The sequence below is a fragment of the Cryptotermes secundus genome, unplaced genomic scaffold (assembly GCF_002891405.2).
Source record: "Cryptotermes secundus unplaced genomic scaffold, Csec_1.0 scaffold343, whole genome shotgun sequence".
NCBI lineage: Eukaryota > Metazoa > Arthropoda > Insecta > Blattodea > Kalotermitidae > Cryptotermes > Cryptotermes secundus.
The window spans coordinates 1056562-1072919 of record NW_019729214.1 but is presented as its reverse complement, the minus strand read 5'-3'; the positions used below and the strand labels follow the sequence as shown (position 1 = coordinate 1072919).

General features: G+C 41.2%; 1 protein-coding gene across 2 annotated transcripts in view; it reads left to right on the top strand.

The window, feature by feature from the left end:
• LOC111865436 (NADPH--cytochrome P450 reductase) overlaps positions 1-16358 on the top strand; it is a 106593-nt gene that overhangs the window by 59830 nt on the left and 30405 nt on the right. The window contains exon 1 of one of the 2 annotated variants that reach the window (XM_023853474.2): positions 7354-7452. The exons of the other annotated variant lie outside the window; for it this stretch is intronic. The gene's annotated coding sequence lies outside the window, so the exon portion shown is untranslated. Of the gene's footprint in view, positions 1-7353; positions 7453-16358 lie in introns of those variants that run through there. 2 annotated transcript variants of the gene reach the window in all.

Below are 16358 nucleotides of genomic sequence, written 5' to 3'. Positions count from 1 at the left end.
TCGTTCTGGCGGCAACCCCCTTGGGAACCCCGACCCTGTGCCCCCCCCCCCCCTCACTGAATATTTGCTCTTATACTCCTTATACACATATAACATCCTCTCTGGCGAGAGGATGGGTCTGTCATTTACAGTTGCTGTTGGCTCTAACCAGCGCGGTCATTCTCGGGGCCGAGTCCCACGAGATTCATGACCACATTTTACTATCTCAGATTCGAGACTGCCCCGACCTGGAGGGCCAGGTCCCTGTACTTACACCCCCCAGGAACAAGGTGGCCCGGTTATACCCCCAGCCACTGGGTTCCCTTTTCGTCGCCTCCTTTGACTCGCAGGGTTACGGAGGAGGTATTCGAACCCTCCTCTTACACACGGGGTGGGCTTGAACTAAACTCAATCAGAGTCAGAGTTACTTTACGACTGGCGGTTTACCGACAATCGGTTCGTATAGACGCCAGGCCCCTTGAGACTCACGGCCATCATTTTTTTTTCAATTGAACACTTGTGGTCATTGTCCTTATGTGGGAAGGCGCAATATGAATTTTAATTTCGGTTCGTCTTTAAAGTGGCAGAGAATTTTACGTTCTCCATCACATTCTGTCCAACTTTTTATCCATTGGGCACGCGAGGCCATATCCCCGAGGGTAAAGCCCACGAAGAGTTAAATTCGCATCTTCATCTAATGCCCATGTTAGGAAAGGCGCCGATCCATATCTCATTCACGCCCTACCCACATGTCGTACATAAGCACATCATGTACGCCTCAGATGGTGAACACTAACAGGAGCTGTGATTTCGTTAACGACATGTCCTGCAGTGGCGCTGTCGGCAGTCCGAATTTCAGATTGTATCTCGTGTTAGTATAGCGTATCCCAGGGTTCATTTTCCGTTTCAGAAATTCCACTTGGTGTGTCTTAAGTCGTGAGGCACAGGCGGCTGAACAAATAAATATAAACTGCCACAAAATAATAAGTCAGTTTTTGTTATTCAGTTCCGTTCTCTGGTTTTTACGAGGTATGTTAACAAAGTAATGAAATTAATTTTGCATAAAATCATTTGTTCAATTAATCGCCTAAATGAACATTTCCCCACTTCAAAATAACATCCATCTGATGCAACACACTTGGTCCAGCGAATTTTCCGTGCCTCATAGAGGGATTGGAAGTCAGCTACTGATAGATTCTTGATGGCGTATGTTACAGCCTTCTGAACGCTGTAAAGTGTTTGAAAATGGTAGTCTTTGACTCTCGATTTTAATTTTTGGAACAAGTGAAAATCACGAAGGTGGCAAACCTGGAGAATGAGGAGCCCGCGGAAGCACGGGAATGCCAGAAATTCACAAACTGACAATACTGTGTGTGCCGACTCGTCATGTTGAAGCTCGAAGAATCGAATAGTGAGCAACTTCTGTTCGAAATCGCATCACCCTCTTTCTCAGACGGTGCAGGACTTCGAGATGCAGGACTGCAGATGCTACAAATGTTTTATGAACTACCGCATGAGAATCGAAAAAAATGATGACCTACTTTCGTCACCTGTTATGACCTGAGTGGGAAAATCTAGTTCAGTTTGGAGCCGCTCAACCATTTCTGCCGACACTTCGTTTCGACGCGCTTTTTGATCGTCACTCAGTGTCTTTTGGAACCGTCTTTGCACACACTGTTCTGATGTTCAAATCTTGCGTAAGAATTTTGTGGACCGTACATTCATGAATATTAAATTCATTGGCGATCATCTGAATTGTCAGACGTTGATCTTGACGAATGAAAGTCCTCACACGGATCGACGTTTATGCTTGTTCTCACAGAGGCGTGGCGTCCAGATCACGGTTTATATTCCACTGTTTCTCGCCCATTTACAAAGTCTCTGTGCCACTGAAATACTTGAGCACGTGATAGAGAATCATTACTAAACGCTTTCTGAATTCTTCCATAGGTATCGGTGGCGCCCTCCCGCAGCTTGAAACAAAACTCGATTGAATAACTTTGCTCGAGATTATTCTCCGTTTTCGAGACGCCGTAACACGACCCACAGCAGAGCCACATGTATACACGCCACCAAGTTCATGCTTGGACTGAAGGTAGAGGAGACATGTAGCTTTCATTTCGTAACGATCTCGGCGCCGCAGTATTCCCATGTCTCGCACTACAAAATAAATATCAATACTTTGATAAGTAGTAGTCGGCATAGCGACTGGCTACGGCCTGGACGAACGAGGGGTCCCGGTAAGGTCAAGAACTTTTACTTCTGTACGTCGTCCAGACCGGCCCTGGGGTCCACCCAACCCCCTGTCCAATGGCCACCGGGGCTTTTTTTCTCGGCGGTAAAGCGGCCGGGGCGTGAAGCTGACCACTCACTTCCAGTTAGCGCCGAGGTCGTAGGTCGAGCCATAGCTCAAGCGGTTAGTCGCTGGCTTCCCACCGCTGTGGCCCGGGTTTGATTCCGGGTCTGGTCAAGTGATATTTGTGGTGGACAAAGTGGGGCTGGGGCGGGTTTTCTCCGAGTACTTCGGTTTCCCCTGCCAATCTCGATTTCACCAAATTCTCCATCATCATAATCACCCGGGGCAGGTACAATAGGCCAATCAGTGGCCGCCGTGCCGAGTGGACCCAACTGGACTCCACCCCACCCCCCCACTAAGCGAATTAATTAGTGCTGAGGTCGAGAAAAGTGTGGATCCATACCTTCATTCCCCATACGCCATAATGGCATTGTTCATAATTAGTTAAGCACAGGGACAACTTAACTTTTACTTTACTTTGTTATCACACCATGTACACATATAGTGAGCGTCTGAGGATATGAGTACAAGCTTTCAGAGGACACCTGGCTACTCTTGTTCATATGTCTTACTGCTGTAGAGGATGCAATGGAACAAACAGGATTAGAAATACTTGCATCGTCTGTAGTATCTTCCCTTGTGATTATGCAACTGTAATCCTCAGCAATGAAATTATGAACTGAAGTTGCTATCATGCTGTGAAATTTTCGTTCAGAATTAATAAGATATGCCAAAATATAAGATTATACACGTAATGTGCTCATCAGTAGCAATACCATAACCCCCCCCCACACCGAAATGTTCTAAGTAGCAAATTTGAAATGGTTAGAAATGCTTTCATTAGAGTATATATGACCACCTGCATAAGTTGGATGATTAGGATTTAACGTTTACGTTATTAAAACATCTGCAAAGTGTCAGTGAAAGTGGCCTTGGTATTGTACTTGAAAAACTGCATGCGTATAAAAAATTTACACAACTAGTTCTATTATGTTAACTGTACATTATATAATCATCATTATATAATAAGCTTTATGCTTATGTAACGAAGCTTGTATACAGTGAATTTGTAGAGAGGAGGGAAGTGCGTTTGTGACGTAGTCCAAGCTACAATTCCGACATTATTTCTGAGACACTGAGGAAAACTACGAAATGTCGGGTCCCAAAACGCGGGGCTTCGATAGTCCTCGGACAAGAAGCGATGGCGGTAATCATTGCACAAGAATACTCTTTGAAGAGTAGTGAAATGAAATTGGCAGTCTTTATGTGATGCATCCTGTTGCATGTACTCATTCATGTACATTACGTATTTTTTACATCAGTGGACACAACAATTTATAATAAAATATACAAATATAAATTATTTACATTAAAATCTAAAAAAGACATGTTGACAGTACCAGACACACAACAGCCCCGACAGAGTTAAAACGACCACTTACAAGGCAACACGGCAATTCTACGTATGATAACAACTACACCCAACTTGCAACCCGATTAAATGTGAGATATCGAATGTGAACATAAAGAGTTCATAACATCATAACCACCTAGGAAGGAACCATGCCAGAGCGACCAGTATACCAGCGAAATAACTAATACAGATACTGTATATATATATATTTTGTAACCTTCAACTAGATATACATTAATTTAACTAATTATATCTAATACAAACATAATTAGACTAAAAAGTTGATAATACCAAGAGTTTTGTTGCCAAGAACAATATTACATGTTCTTGTAGGCATATTCAAAATATGGGTCCATATTAAAGAAACAAGTTCAGCAGCTAAACACAAACATACACCTAATGATGACCCAATACGAGTCGAAACGTTTAAGTTTTTAATGTAAATCCATATTTGTATATTTTTATAAGAAATTGTTGTGTTGACGGATGTAAAAATACTCATTGAACATTGGCAGTATCAGTTAACTGTACGTAATAAGTTTCAAGATGTAAAATGAGGGTATTCGATGAACAACGTAGATTTGAATTGTCAGTAGAGTCAACGGCAGACGGCGTTGGTTCTGCTGGGATTAACAAAGCAAACAAATGGGTGAACTCACAGGGTAGGTGCAGAAGCAGATCTAAAGACATATGGAGCTCTTGGGCTGTCTACAGGAGTCTGTTTAAAACTGTTCTAGCTGTTGAAAAATTAGCGGGATGGGGAGAGGAGGAGGAAAATATCGTTACATTTAAGATTTGCTACAAGAGTGCTGTGAATTAATTTAATAAAGCTTCAAAGCTTATTGTCTGGGAATGCTGGCCATCTCAGGGAGTTTCTTCAAGGCACCGGAACATTGTACACAATTCTGAACTGTACCGGAATTTTCGAAACATGTCTCTTCAACGACGCGACGGAAATAAATAAACGAACATTCTGATGGCAGGAGATAGCTGGTTCTACTTGCTTCACGCGACAGTTATTTTACTTGTTTTATACCTTGTACAATGGATACTTGGGGCTCTTTCCATGGGGGAAAAGCAGCCATGGCGTGAATCTGACCATTCACATCTATCTGTTGCCGAGCTAAAGAATGTTGGAGCTATACTTTTACTCCCCTCTACGTCTTCATGGCTTGGTGCTAATTTAATTAAGTGCAGGGACAAAAAGAAACAAACTCCATGGTTTTAGTCCGCAAGCGAACTATACCGACCGAGCGACCGCCGCTTGTCGGCGAAGTTAGTGCCAACTTTAGCGGATAGAGGGTGACGAGTGGTCAGCGCAACGAATCTCCACGGCCGTTAATTTCTGTTTTCTAGACCGGAACCGCCATTTCCTTGAAATAGCTCCTCAGTCATCATCACGAGGCTGAGTGGACGTCGTTCCAGACCCACTACTTCTCAGAAAATCTGGTAGCGCTGGGAATCGAACCCTGACCTCTGGATCTATAGCCAGGAATTCTGTACGCTAACACCATATTTATTAAAAGTGCAGGGACTTTGTTTTATGCTTTCTCGTGATTCCATCAGCTGAGAAGATTGAAATAAATATATATATATTTTTTTCTTGCTATTGGGGTGAGACTAAGTCCCTTGTACTGCTGCCACTTCTGACCTATTGTACCAGCTCCAGATGATAGGCGAGGGTGATTGTGGAGCAGTTGGTGGAATGAAGACTGGCAGGGGAAACCGGAGTACTCGGAGAAAACCTGCCCCAGCGCCACTTTGTCCACCACAAATCCCACTTGACCAGACCCAGGATCGAACCCGGGCCGTCGCGGTGGGAAGCCAGCAACTAACCGCTTGAGCTATGGCGCGGCCCAGATTGAAATATAACTTCAAGTGTAGATATTGTTTCGTAAACTGGGTGTCGTGGAACACAGGTGTGCCTTGTGGACAGTAGAAGTGTGCATGTGTGTGTGAGATTTATTTAACGGTGCCGTCAATCTTTGGGCTATATAACGCTAAACGGTAGGATGGCTATTGTATGATGAGTTGGAAAAGATTTGTAAGGGAAGCCTGTTCGAGATTGTATCTCGGAATTTAGCCCGAGTCCTCTAGCTCAAATGTAATGTTCTTTATGCCTGTGTCTTAATAAGCATCTTTCTTCTTCGAAATTTTCCCAGGAGAAGACCTCCGGACCCCCCAGACCCCCCAATGTGCCGCCAGTTTCACAGCTATAGCAAACCGTTTCGCGGATGTGATAAGATTTGAAACTTATTGCACCGAAACACTGGAAATTAATTTGCTTCAGCAGTTTGCCTTAAAATTATGGACATCTGATTATTATTTGGAATGTTAATTGTGTTACTGAAAGCTGATCGTGTTTCATTCATAGAGCGATTTTTCAGCTGTAGCTGTTTTAGTATAATCTACGGATCCATTTCAACATTTTTTTTTACAGAATTTAAATTTGAACAGACCTATTAGTTTTCCCCAAGTTTTTCTGCAATATTAGAATTACGAACTTCGCGTTACCCGGTCATTTAGCAGGCTAACTTGAACCAGTGTCGATTTAAGTGCAAATTATCTCTTTTAGATTCGTTTCGAGAAAAATACGAATACCAGCTCTTACGCGGTGAGTACGAAGACTATAGTCTTCTGGGATATCAAACAGTATACAGTTTTGTACCAGCGTTTCAGAGGAATCTTCTGCCTCCATTTTGAAGATATGAGGGAGGTAGCAGGTTCCTAAAGTAGCAACGTAACCTATTAATTGTGTACTGTCAAAAGTGTTGCCTGACCTCGCGCTGCCATCCGCTCAATTTACAAGTAATTGATAAAAGGAACGCATATTTTAATGCCTCTCCAAGAGTGTTGTACTCGCGTATTTGAGATACAACGTATGGATGACGAATCCTGAAAGGTTTTAGTATTTTAATTTATTGTTATACATGACGAATACAGATTTTAGTCATTTTATGGTGGAGACGTCATGGCATGCAGTGCAGTAGTTTGACGTGGATAGAGACACACCTGAAGATGGCACATTAGTGCCGAAACATAGAGTGTAAAAGTGAAGAGAAAGGTGATATTGTATACACTGTAAGACGGCTAGCATAAATACACATCATGGACAGGAATTAACACTCTGACGATAAAATCTGAACATTCAGCACCACTAAAACCAACCTCCTTCATTGAACATAATCCTCAGTGACTTCACTCTAGTTCACATTCATAACCTGCATCCAAAAGATGCAGCTTAATATTAGTCTTCCACCTCTTTTTATATTGTCACGTATTTTAGGGTGGGAGTATAGACGGTATGAATTGTATATTGGGTATATTGACCACTTATATACACCACTCGGAATTACACATACAGATCACTGACACACACAAAGTAGTATCCTCGGTCTATTACAATATCCACTAGCCGTTTCCTGGCAACGTCTTCTACCGATGGAGATTCTTCATCTTTCGTCCTCGCGTCGTTTCTGACCGTCGAATATCCCGCAACTGAACTGCCAGCCGGCCTGGGGTCCTCTTATCAACTGACACCTCAACTAACTGTGTCTCAGGCTCGCCGCCATTTCACACCAGACTCCTAGTCTTCTTCTCTTCACAGGCTGACTTACAACTGACGACTGAACTCTCTCACTCACCCACCAGGCCCACCAGTTACTTCAGGGTACTTCGCTCAGCTGAACTGCTGACAACTCTTACGACAACTAACCCGTTGCGAAGTCAAAGTCAGAGTCACATTGCCACCAACGGTCAATCAGTAAGTCTTGGTGTCGAGCCCCATGTGGGACTCATGACTAGATATTTATTACTCTTTGGTATTTACGGTCTTGTTTTTGTGGGATGCCCTCTCTGACGAGAGGACGGGTCTGTCTTCTATATATATCCTGCTGGCCCTTGACAGCGCAGTCTCTCTCGGGTCCGAGTCCCTAGGGACTCGCGACCATATTTTACTGTCTCAGATTTGAGACTTCCCTTTTCGTCGCCTCCTACGACTCGCAGTCACGGTGAAGGTTAATCCAGACAGAAGACACACACATGTTCTCTACTTTCCTAGACGAATTCAAAAACCTATTTAACCAGCTAATGCAACAGAACAGTATGATACTCAACATGCTAACGACGCTAATCAACAAACATAACTAAAAAAAAAAGACCAAGTTTCTACGAATAGCTCAATGGAATGCCAATGGTCTCCCAAGCCACAAAGATGAAGTAAATTTATTCCTAACACAAAACCGAATTGACGTACTCCTCATCAGCGAAACTCACTTCACCAACAGAACGTACTTCATTCCGAGGTATAAGCTATACTACACTAACCACCCAGATGAAACAGCTCATGGAGAATCAGCAATACTCATCAAGGACAATATAAAACATTACGAACTACTAAAACACGAAGAAAACTTTATTCAAGCCACATCAATAAAAGTAAGCTGCTTACAGTACGAAATAACGGCGTCAGCAGTATATTGTCCACCACGACACAACATAAAGAAAGACCAATTTAAAACTTACTTCGCAACCCTAGGACCTAAGTTCATGGCAGGAGGAGATTACAACTCCAAACACACGCTATGGGGATCACGCTTAATTACCACCAAAGGAAGGGAACTTGCACAAGTAATTCAAGAAAACAAATACTCGGTTCTATCAACTGGTTCGCCAACATACTGGCCCACAGATGCCAATAAAATTCCAGACCTATTGGACTTCTTTGTAATCAACGGAATTTCCACACCATATACAGACATAACACCTAGCTACGACCTAAGCTCTGACCACAGCCCCATAATTGCAATAATTGGCACAACCCTATTAAACAAAAACCCCTTACCAAGGCTACACAACCCAAAAACCAATTGGGATACTTACCGACAAATAATCCAGGATAACACTAAACTAGCAGTCAGGCTGCAATCCCCAGACGACATAGAAAGGGAAACTCAAGACTTTACCAATCTCATCCAACAAGCTGCAAGAGAGGCTACCCCGCGAATTAAAATGAAAAACGAGTCCCATCACATCTCCTGCGAAATAAAAAAGCTAATAGCACAAAAGAGAAGAGCACGATCAATCTGGCAGAGAACTCACACCCCAAATAGCAAAACAAGATACAACCAACTAAGTAACGAGCTAAAATCAAAACTAAGAGAAACAAGAAACAATTCATTTACACAATATGTTTCAAACCTCTCCAGATATGACAACTCCATATGGAAACCGATAAAAAGCAGAAATAAACCAACAACATCCACACCTCCACTGAGAAAAAACACAAACCCTCCTGGACCCTGGGCAAAAAATGACCAAGAAAAAGCCGAACTGTTTGCAGAACATCTAACTGAAGTTTTCACACCACTAAATAATAACAGAGACGTAAACGTTGACCAGATTCTCAACTCACCCATCCAGGACCAAGAACACCCAAAACGTCTCAACCCGAAAGAAATAAGGGAAGAAATTCACAGGCTAAATACAAAAAAGACGCCAGGAGTTGATCTCATCACAGCCACACTACTAAAGGAACTTCCAAAAAAGGGAATACTCAAACTCATGTACATATTCAACTCCATCTTAAGGAATGGCTACTGGCCCAAACCATTAAAAATCGCACAAATAATAATGATTCCAAAGCCTGGGAAAAATCACACTGACGTAACAAGCTACCGTCCAATTAGCTTGTTACCCATAATATCGAAACTTCTTGAAAAGCTTATCCTCAATAGAATTAATCACGACGCCAATCCAAATGACTGGATCCCTAATCACCAATTTGGCTTTCGACAGGCACACTCCACAGTACAACAATGCCACCGAATAGCTAATATAATCAACCAAGCTATGGAAAACAAACAATACTGCACTGCTGCCTTCCTCGACGTAAGCCAGGCATTTGACAAAGTTTGGCATCCAGGCCTGCTTTATAAAATCAGAAGAATTCTACCGGCCAAATATTTCGCAATACTGCAGTCGTACCTAACAGACAGAGAATTCGAAATAAAAATCAACGCTGAAGTATCCAACCGAAGAAACATACAATCAGGAGTTCCTCAGGGCAGTATCTTGGGTCCACTCCTCTACGTGCTATACACCTCAGATATACCGACCACCGAATTAACAAAAATAGGTACGTTCGCAGACGACACAGCAATTTTCGCTACGTCAGAAGACCCGGTAATTGCTTCATCTAATTTACAAGAACATCTGAATCTAATGGAGAAATGGCTACACCGATGGAAAATCAAAGTGAATGAAAGCAAATCGGCGCATGTGACTTTTACTCTCAGGAAAGGTAACTGCCCCTCAGTACACCTAAATCATGTTAACATTCAACAGCAGGATGTAGTAAAATACTTAGGACTACACCTGGACTCAACATTAAACTGGAAACACCATATAGCGAAGAAGAGAAAACAAATCGAAATTAAGTTCAAGGAAATAAATTGGCTAATAGGTCGGAAATCTCACCTAACAATAGATAATAAACTACTGATCTACAAAACAATAATTAAACCCATATGGACATACGGCATTGAGCTCTGGGGATGCGCCAGCAAATCCAACATAACAATCATCCAGCGAAGTCAATCCGAAATACTTAGAGCCATAGTTGACGCACCTTGGTGCGTGTCAAACAAAACTCTTCACACCGACCTCAAGATCCCATATGTAAGAACCGTAATCACAGACAGAATCCAAAAACATTATCAGAAACTGGAATCTCACCCCCAACAACGCAATAGAAGCTCTCCTTCAACCTACACAATACAGAAGACTAAGACGAACTTGGCCAAACGATCTCCAGGAAAACTGAGGTGTAATCGATGGATTACAGCTCTTCAAGCCAACTTAGTACAATAGAATAATTATTGTACATGACAGCAAATTAGCTCATAGAATGCAAATTCAGATTGCTAATAAATGATAAATAAAAAAAACGGTGAAGGTATTCGACCCCGCTTCCACACGGGGTTAACTCGTTGCTTCAAATTGGCCTGCTTATAACATCTCGGCACGAACCACATAGAAAACACAGTTTCCATTGTTTTAGTCAAACAATACCTCGACCATTGCATGGAAACGGGTGTTTGTTTATCCGCTTATTGCATAGCAGCGTACTACATGCTACAGTGCCTTCCAAGTGCCTCCTTTGAATAGGTTTCTTAAAAATGTTTAGCTCTTTTCTTATTTTCCAATACAAACAACTTGTTCACAACCCCTCTTTAATTTACTGCCTAGGTTAATGTGTAAGTCACGAAGTTTCGTATACGATATCCTCTGATCCTCATTTAATTTAGCCCTCCTGGCTACAGAAATGAAACGGTGTTTTGTTAACACTTATATGGAAAATAAAAAATGTTTTACTTTTTTTTTAATTAACCTGCCAGAGCCAATAAATACTGGACAGCTGTCGTTTCGAGACAAAGGGACGAGGTATTGCTGTAGTATACAGACGCCTGCTAACTATATAACACCGAGCAGAAATTCTGGAATTGTACGCACACTATTTGTCACCATGACAGGGTATTCTTGAATTGTACCAACACATACCCGACATTACGACAGAATACTTGTGCTCGTGAATTATATTAAAGCATTATGCAAATACAGTACTTTATGTGTTGTCGTAGAACCTGGATCCATTCAGCAACGTCATGGAAGTAACCGGACTTGTAGACTTTAATTGTGGTAAATAAGTTAAATACATAATGAGCCCGTGTAGCTGCCAATGTCGTCACCTACATTGCGTCATCATGTGCGAATTGCCACACACGTTCCTTTGCCTTAGGACGGCTGATGTAACGTACGTATTAGGTACGTGCGCGATATATGCATCTTCATAAGTCACTTGCAATAATTTAGGAAAATACTGTGCAGAAGAAGGGGAAAATGACTGTATTCAGCTGCAGTCTGTATAACCTCAAGGGGCGACTGGAATCCTTACATTTATTAAATTCTTATGTACTTTTCTAAGCAACCTTGAGGTCTAGGGTAATGAAATTTGGCATGCGTTTAGTTGAAGGTTCTCAGTACCCATTGACTTTCTTTCTACAGTGATTCAGTTGTAAAGGAATTTTTAATACTTCTTCTGCATGACCGTTTTTTAAATGTCTTTATTAAAGTGGTCTTTTAGGAAAAGTGTTAATGTAGCATGTAGACCCGTTGCTAAGTAATTACTCTGTAAACAACGTCCGTTACTAGGCAACAGATTTCTAACACGCACCAAAGGACTAACTGAGAAGAGGTGTTCCCTACGCGGTCCGTGCGAAAGCTGCGTAACTCAACAATAGGGCCGTTGGAAGTGGCGTTTTCTATGCGGCCCGTACCTGTGTGTTGCAAGCAGGACAAGTCTAGAGTTTAGTTAGTTGGGAGGAAGTCGCCGGTCAGTGAGGGCGTGATCACGGAAGCTGAGGAAGCTGTGGCGTTGGAAGCCATTACTAGACAATGACTGCTGAAGACACGGAAGACTGAAAATACTTAGTGTGTGCTGTAGTGAACTGCAGAGCGTGTGAATTAGCGATAGCGCTATAGCTACTTGTAGTTAGGTTCTGTAAGAGTTCAGTGAATCCAATTACCAACCAAACCCCGTCTATGATCACTCCATTACGTGACGGTATGTTTGCAAGTAGAGCACAGTAAGAAAAAGTAAGCAGATGTAGATAACCCTCAACTACATACATATGCTCTCAATTTTATAACTTTAGAGGTTACAGTGTCAGAAAAATGCATCTAAATTTGATGAAAGTAACATTGAGAATACAGAATGTATAACCTCTCCATATTCATGACCTTCACACTAGAAGGCTGCAATTTAATAATTCCACTGATATGACCTTCGGGCACATTAAGCTACTGCGCTGTGACCATCCTGACGAACACTTCACGTCCCTAACAGACAATCAAAAATGACGTTTGGTAATCGTCATTCTTTTGCGGGTGAGACTAGAATAAGTATAGGCATTGTTAACTGGACTCAGTAACATTTGAATAACACACTGATTAATTTAAAGGCTCTCCAGTTGTCATGACATGTCTTTAATTTTGAGGTCTTAACTTTGCTTCTTGCCTACTTTTCATGTCCACGGGTTCATCTGTTTCAAATTCTGAACTTTAAATGTAATAAATAAACTATATTTTCGCCATTTTTTATTACTGGCAAGGACCTGGTCCCTGATGCTAGGGGAAAAACATAGATTGAAGGTGTTGGGGATCAGAGCGCTGAGGGCGGTAGTTGCATATTTTTTCCTCTCGCTCCAAGATTGGAGCATAGGGCTGATTTCTCAGTTCCATTGATCATTTTTACAGACGATAAGACCCTTTGGATGGGTTCTCAGCTCGTCGCAAGGCCTCTACCTAAACACAGGACAACACAAACACAGAATAAACACATACACACACACCAAACATCCATGCGTTGTGTGGGATTCGAACCCACGATCCCGGTTTCCGAGCGAGCGAAGACAGTGCATGCCTTAGACCGGCCAGCTACCGTGACCAGCTTAGTTGCATATAAGAGAGGAACTAGCAGGAGGATAACAAATATTTCATAAAGAGGATTTTCGTAATTTTAGTGAATATTATTAGTATGATCAAAACGGAGGATGACATCATCTGGATATGTAGTAAGCACAGTACTTACTTACTTACTCACGGGGCTGAGCCCTTCTGGAGGAGCCGCCAATTCTGCAGCTACTCAAGAATTTCCCAGCATTTTATGGTACCCAAAGGTTCATTACTGTGTTCACAAGAGCCCTCCAGTGGTCCTTATCCTGAGCCAGATCAATCCAATCCATATCATCCCATCCTATCTCTCTAAGATACATTTTAATATTGTCCGTGCACATACACCTTGGTCTTCCCAGTGGTCTCTTTCTTACTGGCTTTCCCACCAATATCCTATACGCGTTCATCTCCCCCATTCGTGCTACATGCCCTGCCCACTTCATCCTCGTTGACTTGATCTTTATAATTATACTTGGAGAAGAGTACAAGTTACGAAGCTCCTCATTATGCAGTTTTCTCCAACCTCCTGTCACTTCATCCCTTTTTGGTCCAAATATTCTTCTCAATGCCCTGTTCTCAAACACCCTCAATCTATGTTCCTCCCTTAATGTCGGAGACCAGGTTTCACACCCATACAGAACCACAGGCAAAATTATAGTTTTGTATATTCTAATTTTTATGTTTTTTGACAGCAGACGAGAAGACAAAAGGTTCTGGACTGAATGGTAGCAAGCATTACCCGAGTTTAAACTCCTCTTAATTTCCTCCTGAATGAGGTAGTAAGGACAGTGGGGATGCAAAATGGTTACAAGACTTTGGTCCGTATAATATGAAGGGAGGAGATCTAGGTGTAGGTGAGAGGTCTTGTGCTATGATCAGCTTCTCAAGTGGGTTTCTGTTCCATAAAGTTCATAACATTTGTCTTCCTGTTCAAGGAACATTTTGTTGTTATGACCATCTTAGGTGGGTTTCAAAAACTGCCTATTTTGTCATGAGCTTTCTTGTATTAACAGCACCCAACTGTCATTCCAGTTTCGTTCAAGCCAAATTTTATTTAGACAATATGATTTTGGTTTAGTTTAATTCATTTTAATGAACGTTTTACTTTCGGGACTGAATAAGCATATTGTTTTAGACCTTTCAACAGATTTGAACGAAACTTGGTATATGCTGCTTCTTGTAACCTGTAGTATCAATATGAGTTTCATTGACCTTAAGTGATTTCAAGTACCACTTTCTGAAGTTTCTGACTCAACTTTTATGTATAGAATGAGTTCTTAGACAGTACTTCTGTTATGTAAATATTATTATGTGTAAGTTCAAGGGCCACTTGTATATTTGACATTTACTGTACAGGTGGAAACATTTAAAGTAAGGTGTATGAGTACTTATTCAAGCGCCTAGTTCTCTCACTGTTTGCAGAAGACACGTTAAAAATGTAGCAGATGCTGTGCAACAATGAATATGATAATTCATTCAGTAAAAGAACTCATTATGGGGAGAGAGGTCAAGGTTTTATCCAGCTGGTGCATTCATAATATCCCTCTTTATAAACTTCCCCAGGTTGGCATTGCAGGTGTTTCAGTTGTAGAAAAACAGAAAAATCTGTTCAGTGAACTACCAGAAAATTCTGTTTTTGAAGGACAGGAAAATTAATTAAACATAATGTATAAAGTTGCATGTGTTTAACCCCTTTTCTACCAGTGAATCAATTGTACTTATGATGCAGGTTTAGCAAGGCCTGCCATAATTCAGTCTGGCTGTTGCTTAGAGGCTGGATTTCTCTTATAGGTCGTTGATATTATATTATTAAATTATGACACGAAAATGCGAATATTTGTGTTTCAAGCTGTTTTGCCCTCTTATTTAATACACAGAGGTTTCTGTTGTCACTGTAATTAAACAATAACAACAACAGTAATAATAATAATTCAATTCAATTCGTGTTTATTTATGTGCAAACTTAACAGCACAGTGGCCAATTACAAAGTTAGCACGAGTACATAGAAATACACAAAAATTAAAGAGCAAATTAAAAAATATGACAGTCAAACAATATCAATAAATTAGTAACAATTCCAAGAAAAGAAAAGAAAACAAAAAATAAAATAATTTAGCCTTAACAGGCGAGAAAAATAAAATAAGTACATTTCGAATGGTTATTCCATTATGTGATGAGAAAGGACAATACACATACATACACACATAGAAGTTAATAATAATAATAACCCAATTAATTCTTATTTATTCGTGTGGCAGCTCAACATCCTAATTTTAAAACAATTCAATTCATGTTTAATTATGTAGAACTTAACAGCACAGAGGCCAATTAAAAGGTTAGAATGAGTACATAGAATTACATAAAAATAATTAAAAACAAATACAAAATAATAATAATAATAATAATAATAATAATAATAATAATAATAATAATAAACAGTGCTTGCATAGCCTTAGCAACTTCTGTCATTGAGAGGGTCAGTATATGAACATGCAAGTACTAGGGTTTCTGTGGAGCTGGGATAACATAGTCAGTATAGCAACTAGCTACGGCTGGATGGCCGAGGGGCCGGAGTTCGAGTCCTGGTAGGATGAAGAATTTTCTCTTCTCAATGTTGTCCAGACTGGCTCTGGGGTCCACCCAACCTTGTATTCACTGGGGACCAGGGGCTCTTTCCCTGGGTGTAAAGCGGTTGGGGCATGAAGCTGACCACACCTCCATCTAGTGCCAAGGTCAAGAAAATGTGGCTCTATACATTCACTCCCCCATACCCTTTCATGGCGTAGTGCTTAATTAGTTAAGCACAGGACAACTTTACTAGGGGTTATGTATACCGACAGTCCAATCATAACATCTGTTACTAAAAAATGCAAGATATGAGGTAGGATTTGAGGTTCTCACAGTGGTGTATCAGTAAGCTGAGCAAGATAGCAGCTTGAAAGCAGGTGCAAGCCAGCAAGCCTCCATTTTCGGGGTTGAATAAGCTGAAGATGGAGGTGATATGTTTCTATGAACTTGGGTTATTCGGACCACTTGGCACAAAAACTAAAGATTAATGTAAATAGACGAGAGAGGGGTCCTAAAATGAGCAGAAAAAGACAGTTTACTAAAGAGGGTATCCAGGAGTTTAATTATTTATTGGAGAGGGAGCTATG